The 12,320-nt window shown below is 49.6% G+C and overlaps 1 protein-coding gene across 4 annotated transcripts in view; it reads left to right on the forward strand.

Moving 5' to 3' along the window:
* The first annotated feature begins 2,502 nt into the window (after positions 1 to 2,502).
* VDR (vitamin D receptor) overlaps positions 2,503 to 12,320 on the forward strand; it is a 54,280-nt gene continuing 44,462 nt past the window's right edge. For 2 of the 4 annotated variants that reach the window (XM_019625818.1, XM_019625821.1), the window contains exon 1: positions 2,520 to 2,572. The gene's annotated coding sequence lies outside the window, so the exon portion shown is untranslated. Of the gene's footprint in view, positions 2,573 to 12,320 lie in introns of all 4 variants that reach the window. The other 2 variants (XM_019625822.1, XM_019625820.1) reach the window with 2 other exon arrangements.

The following is a 12,320-nucleotide window of genomic DNA, read 5'->3' on the forward strand; positions in this document are numbered from 1 at the left end:
GAAGTAAAAAAAAAAAATCCAACTTTGTTCACTATAAATACAAGATGGCTCGTTATCAGGTGGTAAACCATGCAATATATAGAATACATGCTACAAAGACCAGAGAATTGACAGGTCATTTGTCCTGAGACGTCAGGAGAGGCCTAATGAGACAGACAGGGTTGAAAGAGAACACGGTCTGGAGAGACAGATGAGAGAGCACGGTTCAGGCAAAAACAAGATAAAAACAACTTGGTTAGGGACATAGTGATGGGACTAATGACAGCATGTGCGGGGGACTGGGATGACATCTATAATCCTACAAATCTGCCAAATTGAGAACCTCCAAGGCTGGGTTATCTAGATTATGGTCCAACAGGTGAAAAGCCCGTGGAAATTTTTTTTTTTGAGAGGCGATGAGAAGTGCAGAATGAAGACCTAGGCTCAAGTAGCTCCATCACTCCCCAGCTGTAAACTTTGAAAACTCTGCACATCAGTTATAAATGGAAAGAGTATTTTCTACTCTTCCTGACTCAAAAGGTTATAATGAAGATACAATGAAGAGCTGTGAAAAGAGACTTAACAGTCAATTACTACGGAATACTTAGTACTCACATTTACCACTTTTTGATAAGGTTTATTTTCACCTGTCTGGCCACTTAAGCACCACATTAACCTTTTCCAGAGGTTCATGGTACTTCCTGAGAAACTCCCGAAGTGTTGGTTGTTAGAGACTTCCTCTTGTACTTTTCTCCCCATGAGAATCACTGCTAACTTTCCAATTATGCTTTGGGCAACGGGATTCTTTCTTTTACTTTCACTACAAGCAAAAATCCATCCATCAGACTGGCACAGGGGTCGGCAAACTTAGAGATGGAAGAGCCAATCCTGCCCCTCACAACAATTTAAAAATTATTTGAGAGCCATAAAACAAATGAAATCACCATTATGTGAATAATAGCCTTTAAAATTTTTATAAATGAAACTATGATAGTTTTATTTTCATTTTCAATTTTACTTCAGGGCCACATGTATGTACCCAAAGAGCCGCATGTGGCTTGTGAGCTGCAGTTTGCCAACCCCTGGACTGGCAAGACCTCCAAAGGGGCACATCCTTTCATCTGTTTCTCAGAATAGATGGTCCATTCCCAAGTTAAATGAAACAATGTGTCTCAATGCTATTTTCTACAACTTTTCCAGAAATTTTCCATGGTACACCCTTAATGAACTGTTTCAATGCTTAACAACCTTCACCATTTGAAGGTTCTTCCTTCAGCTTAGCTTCAGCCAATTTCTTTTGATCCAATTATTGAGTTTGAGAGGGGCTGGTTATCACAGAGGCTAGCATAACTGTCTCAGAAATGGTAGGGAGTCCATTGCACCAAAAGATTTGCTGGGCTGTAGTACTGTCCTTCATTGAATATCTGTGTGATGTTGAGCAAATCACTTAATCTCTCTATGCCTCAATTTCCCACCTGCTCAGCTTGTCTCTCTGAGCCATGGTTTCCTCCTCTGTTAAAGGCAGTATCTTCCTTAACTAAAGGAGGTCACCAATTGCTGGGCAACTTGTGGACATCTATTGTAGAACAGTATGTTGTCATTACTATTTATGTATACATTCTCCCATGGATAGTGAACCCTAAGAAGGAAGGAACCTCATCTTTTTCATCTCTCCTCTAACATCTAGCACGTAGCCAAAGAAGACGAGTAATTTTTAGCCAAAATTTTCTGTGGTGAATTTTCCGCATCCACCTACAATTCCAGGTCTCAGGATGTACTCTACTTCCTTCCTTCTCTTCACACCAATGTCGGATGGGGGTGAGTGATGGGAGACGGGACCAGAGCCCTGGGAAGCTGAGACTAAGCTCGCTTGGATGAGTTTCACGACCGGCCAGGAAGGTGATTAGCCGGCGTCGCGGCCGAGGGGACATCGAGAGGGGACGACAATGCAACTCCAGGCTCCGCTTTGGCCCCGTTTTCCGTTTGCTCTTTTATTCTAGCGTGTGGAGTCAGGCTGAGCTCCCAGGCACTCTGCATTAGTAACACAACGGCGAGCGGCGCCCAGGATTTCCCAGGAGCGCGGTGAGAGCCGTTGGTGCCCGCGGCGGGCGCCCCCCAGCGCCCGGCAGACCACGGAGAAATCCTGGCCAGGTCAGCTCAGGTGGGGGTGACGCACCTGGAGGAGGCGTCCGCCGCAGGCTGGATAGAACCACAGCAGCAGGGGGTGGGGGAATGCATCTCAGGTGATCGCAGGCAGAAGCGTGGATCTGTACACACATAAGCATCGAAAACTCTCACGCACGGAGGACAGACGCATGCCTTGCCTTGTGGACGGCAGTCGTGTAGGACTACATCGGGCAGTCTCCCAAACGACAGTGTAGTGGTTGATTCCAAGTCAAGATGGTTGCATCGCCGAAGGAGCTCTTGGCAAGCAAGCACAGGACCTGTGGGAGGGGCCAAGGCGTGGGGCGGGACCGGGGGCGGGGCCTTGCGAGGGCGGGGCCAGGTGCTGGGCTGTCTCTGCTTGTCAAAAGGCAGCAGCCGAGCAGGAGGCGCCAGGAGCGCGGAGCAGCGTGTCCACCCGCCAGACCAGGTGCGGACCCGGGAGTGGCGGGGAAGGGAGTCCCAGGGTCTGCATTAGGCGCGGGATGGGGCGTCGGGGGTCCGGGGTCTGAAGGCAAGCACTAGAGTCTTAAGTCGCAGGGGCAAACTTGGCGACTGCTATCCAGGCTGTCATGCCATGAGGCTGAGGCACTGAGGGGACACTGGTCTGAGAAACAGCTGAAGTTAGTGCCAGGCTGGCTAGGGAGCAGCGACCTCTTCGGTTCTCGGGCAGCCTAACGCAGAAGTGCTCCGCTAGTACAGTGCTCCGCACTTGGTCAACAAGAAGCTTTTGTTTCCTTCTTCTGTCGGGCGCTTTGGCATAGAGTGGAAGAATAAGAAAGGGAAAGATTGGCTGTCGATGGCGCTAAGAACTCCTAGGGGTGGAGTGTGTGTAGCCTTATTATCTTGTAGGACCCAGGTGTGATCACCTGCCATGGTGGAGCTGGATCTTTTAAGTATTTTTCTTTTCTTTTCTTGACGTTTTTTTTTGTTAACCACCAATGATTTTAGACCTAGTTGGCCCTAGGGCACTGGATTTATTTTTCAGGAGATGTCCATTGATGTCCAGCAGAACTTAGAGGCAAGCATCTAATTGAGGAGGGGGGCTCCAGGAGTAGTTTCTGTTTGGGGAGTGAGGGTGCTGGGCGGGCACGTTGTGGGCAGTGGATGAGGGAAGATTCGGGGACAGTATCTAGGACGGAACAGCATGTGGGCTCGTAGACACTGCCCCCTTCCCCCACGGACTACTGACACAGACCCAGGCTGCCTGGGCTGGGAGAGCTCTGGGTCTCTGAGCCCAGGCCCTTCCCGCATCTCCTCCTCCTCTTCCTCCTCCTCCTCTTCCTCCTCCTCCGTGCGGTGAGTGAGTCAGCCTCCTGTCTGGGCTCAGTTGCAGCCAGAGGGGCCAGAGCCCAGGCAAGCAGTTGGGCAGGCATTTTCGGAGCATTGCAGAAGCTCTCCTGGGCAGAGTTCAGCTCTGCTCCAGCTCCCTGCTGGAAGACCGTCTTCCTCACGGCCAGTGGTGGCCAGGAACACCCAACCCAGCAACGATTATGGGATAGCTATGGTATTATTCCAGAAGGGGTTGACTGTGAAGGGGTTGTGGTAAATCCACATCTCTTCTCTCTCTTCTTCTAGGATCAGGAGGTGCATCCCAACACTGCTGAGTGTTCCAGCCATTCATTTCCATTTCTGCCTAGTGATCTTGTTAGCTACCCATCTCTGTTGGTGAGGTGGATGTGCACAAGAAATCGGGAAGGTGCTGGGACCCGGGAAAGCATGGTGCTGGCAAAAAAAGCCAGGCTAGAAAGTGGGGGTGGTTGGCTGAGATGGAAATGGATTTTCTGGACACTGGAGCCTCCACTCTATGAACCTAGAGTGTTGTATATTGAGGGGGGGGGGCTTCCTCATCCCTTCCTTGTCCAACTGCTGAAGGGGATCGTGGGTCCTTCTAGAATGGTGTCAGGACTGGTGTGCAGCAGGACCAGGAAGAAGTAAGACTGCAGATTTTTCTCTGGCTTTTGTTTTGAGTGCTTCAGATCCTTGAGCAGAAATAGGAACCCCAGAGCCCGTCGCCCCCCTCAAGTGGCTTCTCTGGACCCATTGAGAAGGCTCAACAGGCAGGCTGTGGGGCTGACTCAAACTGCAAAAAGCTGGGGAATTCACAGACTGTGCTCTGGCTGGTCCCATGGCTTCAGTGTGTCTGGTCCCCCATCAGCCAGGACTTGGACCCTTCCCAGGGTAAAGGATAAGAAAGGAGGGAAGAGAGAAGGGATAAGGAAAAAGCAGAGTGGGATAAGGAAGGAGGGAAAAGAAGAGAGAAAGTTTTCCCGAATCCTCGCAGCTCCTCAGCCAAAGCCATGACACTTGATTTATATAACTATTGTAGAAGGTCTGGTGCTGTTTGGGGTGCACTGGTTATCGGTGTTTATAGATTCTCGGTTTCCTTACCCCACTCAACCTCAAAAATGATCTCCTTTTGGAACTAAGTCCCAGAGAAAGCACCTAGAGGACATCCTGGACCCCAGCCCTTCACTCCCAGAATGAATAGCTAGTGTCCAAAGGCAATGTACTGCATGTTTGAAGGGAGGCCTGGGGCCCAGGGAGCCAGACCAAATGGATATCCAAGACAGGAGGAGGCGTTCCAGTTGTTCAGTCCTTTACCCCACATCCTAAGGAGGCGCTGACCATTCCCGCCAAGATCTGCCTCTGCTAAGAACCTACTGTTGCCAGCATCTAGCGGTTGGGTTCTAGTGGCCAGAGAACCAGAGTCAGGAGCACCTAGAAGTCTGAGCCAGGATGGCGTTCCAGTTTGTTGCTTGACAGGATGAGTTACAGGACTCCAGCTTTCCATTTGTCACTGCTGCAAGTGTGTTTTGGAAGCAGGTAGTGGGAAGTACAGAAATGACAGGATTTGATGAAGAGCCTTTTGTAGGCTCAGCATGGTGCCAGGCCCTCTGAGGGATGACAGGAAGCCGAACCCACCAGAGCAAGCCTCTTCCCCAAGATGACCTGAGCTCCGGAGAGGCAGCAGCTCTCAGGCTCTCCCTCCACTCCTGCCCAGTTCTGAGGGGAGCCAGCTGGACAGAAGCAGCCTGGCTGTCGCTTTGGACCACCAGGATGTTGCTTCTAGTTACACTTTTCTCTGATTCTCCCTTGACCCTCCTGTGTCAGTCCCCTCCTGGGTGCGCTAGAGAGAGTGACCGTTATCAGTTATTGTCTAAACTGGGAGACTTTTGAGTGAAAGAGGGGTGCTGCTAATGGTTATGTCAGAACAGCAGACACAAACCCCAACTGTCCAGGGTAACTAGAATGTGGTCATTCTAGTGGACATCACTCCAGACTCAGTGGAGGTCACAGCAGGGAAGATGTGTGGGAATGGGTTTAATGAGGATGGGAGGATGGGGGTAGCTTAATTCTGAGGACAGCCCCAACCTCCCAGCCTGCTCCCCTGTGTTATCCGCCAATTCCAGTCTTCTCCTTGAGGGCGACACTGCTCCCAGCCACCCTCTCCCAGGACCCAGCCTACCTCTCACTCTTGTGACTTCCCTTCACCCTTGACTTGTGACCGGCTTCACCTTTGGTTTTCCTGCCCCACCCCTACCTCAGACAGGGACAGGAAGGTCTGCCAAATCCCCTTCAGCTGCCCCTGGGGAAATCGGATTTATAATGGAGCCAACACTCAGCCCCATGCTTCCTCTTCCCGCTTCCCCCATTTCTGCAGACTCCTCATTTTGTCCATCTAGCTTCCCAGATCTCTGGGGGCCACACCATCCCATGGGAAAGTCCAACTCGAGGTCGGGTAGACAACCAGGAAGAGAAGGGTAGTCAAACCTTGCCCATGTGGAGAAAGGGCACAGGTCACTTATAATCAGATTCTGGAGATACAGTAAGCAAAGTGAAAGTCAGAGCCAGAGAGAAGCTGCTTAGCAGGAGTTGGGGTCAGTTCTCGTAGCCACTGGAGTCTGACTCTCTGGTCTGGTCTGACTATTGGGGAAATGGTCCAGGGTGGGGACAGACTGTTCTTGCTCAACTCAAGCTATAGGCGTTGGTGGCAGCTACTGCATCCTGCCCCGGTGACATGTGGAAGAAAAACTGCCCTCCCTTCTGAGTCCTTGGTCCTTGTGGTCCAGATGCTCAGGGTGGGCTCCCTGGAGAGTCTCCAGAAGAACAGTGTGCTAATAGTTGGGCGTCGGTTGTGGGGGGTGGAGCCTCCTTGATGACTGTGCAGTGATTCTGTGTACTCTGGCAGGAAGTAAGTCATTCTCATCACTGACAAATGACAAGGGCAGATGAAGACCTCTTGGGAAGTCCCGCCCTTTGAAGTGACTTGTGGGGAGAAGGGAGGGGAGAGACCCCTGGGCCGGCAGGGGGAGGAAGGGGTGGCTGGTAGGTAAATGGCAGGAGTGAGAGGCAGAAGCAGCAGGCTTCTGAGTATGTGTCATGCTTTTGCAAACCTGCCCTGCAGGTCCCGTGCCAAGGAATAGACCAAGCAGTGTTCCCAGAACCAGATGTGACACAAAGTCCCCATTCTGCGCAGGGGAGAGTCCTGGTCCCGAGCAGAGCGTGGGCAGCTGCACCATCGGGAAAGTGGAGTTTGGGCAGGACCCAGCGGCTGCTTCCCAGGAAGCTGCTACTGCCTCTCGCTGGTTTTTTGACAACAGGTTGAAGCTTTGAGGTATTATGCAAGGTGTGACATTCCAGGCACTGTGGGGCACCCACAAAGCCCAAGGCTTAGCGGGTGACACATCCAGTGTGTGCCACCTGCTGGCACTGGAGTTGTAGCTCCAGGAACAGATACTCGCTGAGCCCTCATCTCAGTGGTACCAGGTGCTGTGCTAGGTACGTGGCACGCGTGGCCTCCCAGGCCTGCCACAACCTTGTGGGCTAGAACCACTGTTATGTTCCTTCTACAAATGGGAAGCTGAGGCTCGGTGAGGTTGAGCAACATACCTAGGTGACACAGCTGGTGGGTGAGAGTGTCAGGATTCACACTTGGGTCTGTCTTCACCTCTGTGGAGCCCTACTCCCTCTGCATTTATGGACAGCCACAGGACATTCAGGGCCATGCCTTGCACATCATAAGCCTGCAATAAATGTTTGTGAGCGGCAGGGGTAGATTCACTAACTAGTTTGAACAAGTTGAACTGGGAGCAAGCTTGGTTTGCCCAAAGGTTACTCTGGGGACAGTGGCCTCTCAGAAGGAGGCTGCCTCTGCCAGCACCCTCAGGCCTCGGAGCCTCTCCAGCAATCCCAGGTACCTTACTGGGGTAAAAACAGACAAGAACCCGAGAGAGGTGGCTCTGTGCAGAGCGATTGCGAGGGAGCAAATGAGACTTGAATGGTTTGGAAGGTAAATAAGAAACACTCTTCCAATTTCCAAGAAGCCACTCGATTGATGACCTTCTATGTGCTACGTGCACCAAGGAAGAAAAGGCCATTGTCCCATTGTCACCTGGGGGCTATTCTCACCTGATTTACCTCTTCCCCTGCTGGCTACCCCTTAAGGAATATTACTGAACCTAGCCCACCTGGAGGAAGATAGCCTGTGCCAGGCACTGTGCCAGTCGCTTTGCTTGTCTTCTTCCGTCATCACAGCTTCTCTCTGGAGTAAGTTACCTTTATTCTCTCCATCATGTATATGGGGAAACCAAGGTTTAGAGAGATTTAGTAACCTGCTCATGGCTGCAAAGTTAACCCATGACCACTGCTCTACACTGCTTGCTGGTACTGGGCCTGGCTCTACAAGCCACTCGAAGTGCCAGAGCCCAGACACAGAGGAGGGAAAATGCTCAGCCTCCCCACCTCAACTGGGGTTCCTGGGGTTCCTTGGTATATGGTGGAATTTTAAGTAATGTTATTAGAAGCTGTCCCAGCAACCTGGTGGAATGGGAGACACACAGGGTTTGTGTTAGACGCACTTGGGTTTAAATCCTGGTTGTATCATTTTCTAGCTTGTGACCTTGGGCAAGTTTCTTAATCTCTCTGAATCTCAGTTTCCTTATCTGTAAACTGGGGGATGATAATGACTCCCTTGTAGTATTGTGTGAGGATTGGGGATGAAGTAAATCAAGTACCTGGCACGAAATAGGCCCTTGAAAAGCATGTACAGATAGTAAATTTGATAGATACACTTCGAGGGCCTACTGTGTGCTAAGCATTATTCAAGATACTGAGAATTTAAGAGTGAAAAGAAAAGGTGCTTGCAATTGTTTTCAAATGTACTAGATCAGAAACTCATCATTGTGAGAGTGCCCCTTAGAACCCAGGAATGGCTGGCTGTCTTGGCACCTGACTGAAACTCAGATTCGGTAAACTGATTTCTCTTACTCTCATTTGTTAGCTGATGAGCTTGGGAAAGTTGTTTAGCTTCTCTGGGACTCCTATTCTTCCATTCTTTTTGTTTATTTTTTTAACTGTGAAATATACCATACACACAAGAATATACAATAGGCTTGTGTATAGAGTGAAGAATAATATAGTATATCCTGTATCCACCACCTAAGTTCAGAATGGAACATTTACAATACCTTAAAAAACCCCTTTTTCTCTGCCTATTTGCATCCCCTTCCTCACTCTTAACCCCACAGTAATTAATATTTTGAATTTTGATTATTTCCTTGCTTTTCTTTGTAAGTTATCATCTATGTACATTTTACAAAACAATATATTTAGTTCTACATGCCTTTGGAGTTTACATACATGTGTGTTCCCTGCGATGTACTTTTTTTACTCAATATCATGTTTCTGAGAGTCAGCCATGTCGACGCACACAGCTGTAGCTCATTTGTGTTCACTGCAGTGTAGTATTCCATTTGAGAATATGTCACATCTGTATGTCCTCCCTCTTGTTGCTGGATGTTTGGGGTGTTTCCAGTTGGGGGCTATTATGATGAGATAATACTGCTTGGAATATGTTGTGTTTGTCTCCTGGAGCAGGTATAGGCATTCTGTAGGGCACATACCTAGGAATGGAATTGTTAGGTCACGTGGAATTCCATGGTTGGCATTCCTCTACAAAGCCAAACTGTTTTCCACAGTGGTTGTACCAAAAAAACCACTCCTTTCAGTAGTGGATAAAAGTTCTCATTGTTCCCATCCTTTCCTTATTTGATACAGACTTTATTTCTAAAATGAAAAAAATTGTGCTAGATGAGTTTCTGAAGTCCCTTTCAGCTATAATAACTGCATCATCCTCAATGTAAGGCCCTGGTTTCTGGCTTATGCGTGTGCCTGTCTGATGTGTTGTGCTCAGGTGGCCCTGTACGTGCCACAACTTGACTGAGAGCCCTGGGTGCAGTTGAAGTCCCTCCTTATTGGGCTTCCACCAGCAGTGTGTGAGGGCTGCCAGGGCTCCACGTCCTCCCCCACACTTGGCATTCTGTTTTGTTCAGCCAAGAGCCTGGTGTCAGTGCTGAGCACATACTAGATGCTCAATTAATACCCACTGAATCACATTTTTCTCAAAAGACTTGGGAGGGATTATATTTTCCCTGGGCATGAGTTCTGAGAAAAGGACATAGAAGTAACAGAATCATGTGTGTGCTAGCTGATCAAAGCCCATGGGGCTGGGGACTGTGATGGGATTTACGTCTGTCCAGGGCTTCTTGATCATTTCAAGCCTCCAGATTAGGTGAACTGAAGTTTAATAGTCTCCACTGATCAATTGTTTAGAGTCTGGCCTTGTTCTTTGACCCTCTGACTTGTCCAATCTGAGAAGCAGGGAGTGGCTGGAGGACTGGGGTGTAGAGAACAGAGGCGGTGCCAGGTGGGAGCAGAATGCCAACAGGGAACCCCTTCTCCTTCCAAGGGTTGAACACAGTTCCTGAGGGCGCTGGGTTTAAGAGGTGTTAAGATATACCCAGTGTCCTGGCAGCCACTTAAACAGCCAGCTGCCCCGCCACCCACGGGACAAAAGAATGTGGATGGTTGGGGAGTTGCATGGGCCACCCCAGGCCACAACCCTGTAAGTACTCATCTAGTCTGTGCCTGTCTGCTCCAGAGGCAAGCAGCACCTCTGCTCTAGGCCTCCTCTTTGTCACCAGGCCCATGCTAGGCTCAGTGGCAGGGCTCCACCAGTTCTTCAGCCATCCCCACCCCCAACTGTCTCAGCGCCTCTCTCTGCACCAACCTTTGACCCTCGTGAGGCTTACATATGATATAATAGCTGGCAGTCATAATAACCTAATGGTTATTATAACTTAGTATATTCTAGGCACTTGTGTTAAATGTTTTCATGCATTTCTCATTTATGCCTCTCAATAATCCTACGAGGTAGGGAATGTTGTTATTCCACTTTACAGAAGAGGAAACTGAGGTTCAAAGAAGCTAAGTGGCTAACTTTCTCGCCCAAAGCCATCGAGCTCCTAAGTCAGAACGAGAGCTTAAATTCAGGTCTTCCGAAGTCCCGAGTGTATGTCTCTTCTTCACCTGCCCACTGCGTTTCCTACACAGTGTCCAGTCACTCAGTTCAGTTTTCTCCCCTCCCCCTCCTGTCCGAGGAGGCCTGGAAAGGAGGCAGCAGGTGATGCCAGTGGAGGGTGAAAGGGACAGTTCCAGGCTGGCCAGGATGATACTGGAAAACACCTTCGGGGCAGAGTTCTTTGTTCCAAATGGCTCTGAATTTCCCAGCCTCTGCCAGGGGTGGGAAGTTACTTCTGCCCAGCCTATTTGGCAAGCACACCGACATCTTGGGTGCCATGATGTTAAGGCTTGGGGGATGGGCTGCCTCAGGTAAAATTCCATTATAATGAACTCCATCTGAGATCTGAACAGCTTTGTTGAAATGGAATTATGTTAACCTGTGTGCAGTGGAAGAAGTCAAATATGCAGCCTGAGAAACTGGAGGTAAAGTGGAGCTAATGTGCCACTGAGTGCCTCTTAGTAAAGCTCTGGAAAGGTTTGGGACCCAGGAAGAATGGAGTCAGACTCACCCCCAGTTCCTCCTTGGATGGTTGGGACAGGGCAGGGAGGGGGCAGCTTAACACCACCTGACAGGGCTGTGACTATTCAGCTGTCCATTTTCCCCTCTCCTACAGTAAGCCCCCGAGAACAGGCCTGAATCCCACCTCTCAAGTGTCACCACTCAACACGATACCTAGCCCATCACAGATACACACAACAGATGTTTATTGGATGAAAATATGTTTGTAGGTAGACCAGGTCCCCTGAGCTAGAAAGATTTGAAAAGGCAATTGCTTTGTGTGGCTAAAATATCTTTAAAGAGCTGGGCTGCAACTCAGATAAATTCTTCCCAGTTATTGAACAAGTTGTGCAATCACCAGCCTTTACTGCACGGGTACTGTGTGCCAGGCCCTGTGCTAAGCACTTGACACGCATGATCCTGGTTAATCCTCACAGATCTATGAGGTAGGTGTTGCTATTTTTCTCATTTTATAGACGAGGAAACAGAAGCTTGGGGAATCCAGGTCTCTGGTTCGGGTCACACAGCTGGTAGGGAGGGAAGGCGGGGTTTGCACCCAGGCAGGCTGTCCCCAGAGTTTGTTCCCTGTACCTGTCTCCCTGACCACAGAGCTCCGCTGTCACTGTGCGGAGGGACACACACTGTGCATGGGGGTGGGGGGTGGGGGTGGTAGGGCCAGGGATGCAGTGAGTGCTGCCTCCTTTCCAGGCCTCCTCGGACAGGAGGGGGAGGGGAGAAAACTGAACTGAGTGACTGGACACTGTGTAGGAAACACAGTGGGCAGGTGAAGAAGCGGCATACACTCGGGACTTAGGAAGACCTGAATTTAAGCTCTCGTTCTGACTTAGGAGCTCGATGACTTTGGGCAAGAAATTTAGCCACTTAGCTTCTTTCAACCTCAGTTTCCTGTTCTCAAAGGTGGAATAACAATATTCCCTACCTCGTAGGATTATTGAGAGGCATAAATGAGAAATGCATGAAAACATTTACCACAATGCCTGGGATCTACTAAGTTATAATAACCACTAGGTTATTATGACTGCCAGCTCATTACACGCCTGGAGGGATGCAAACCCCGGTGGGATGGACTGGAGGGTACAAGCCTGGTCTAGAAGGACAGCCTTGCCTCAGACCAGCAGGGTTGCCACTGGAACTGCAGCCCAGTGTGGCCAAATTTTCTAATTTTTTTTAATAAGAAGCTGGACATTCAGATTTTTTTTCAAAAGCGAAACCTCTCTCCTTTTGAAGCAGTGACAACTGATTTAAAAATTTATAATTGCTGGTGGTGATGGGGATGGAGTGGTAAACACAACAT

Source organism: Hipposideros armiger, unplaced genomic scaffold, assembly GCF_001890085.2.
Source record: "Hipposideros armiger isolate ML-2016 unplaced genomic scaffold, ASM189008v1 scaffold_640, whole genome shotgun sequence".
In the NCBI taxonomy this organism is placed as follows: Eukaryota; Metazoa; Chordata; class Mammalia; order Chiroptera; family Hipposideridae; genus Hipposideros; species Hipposideros armiger.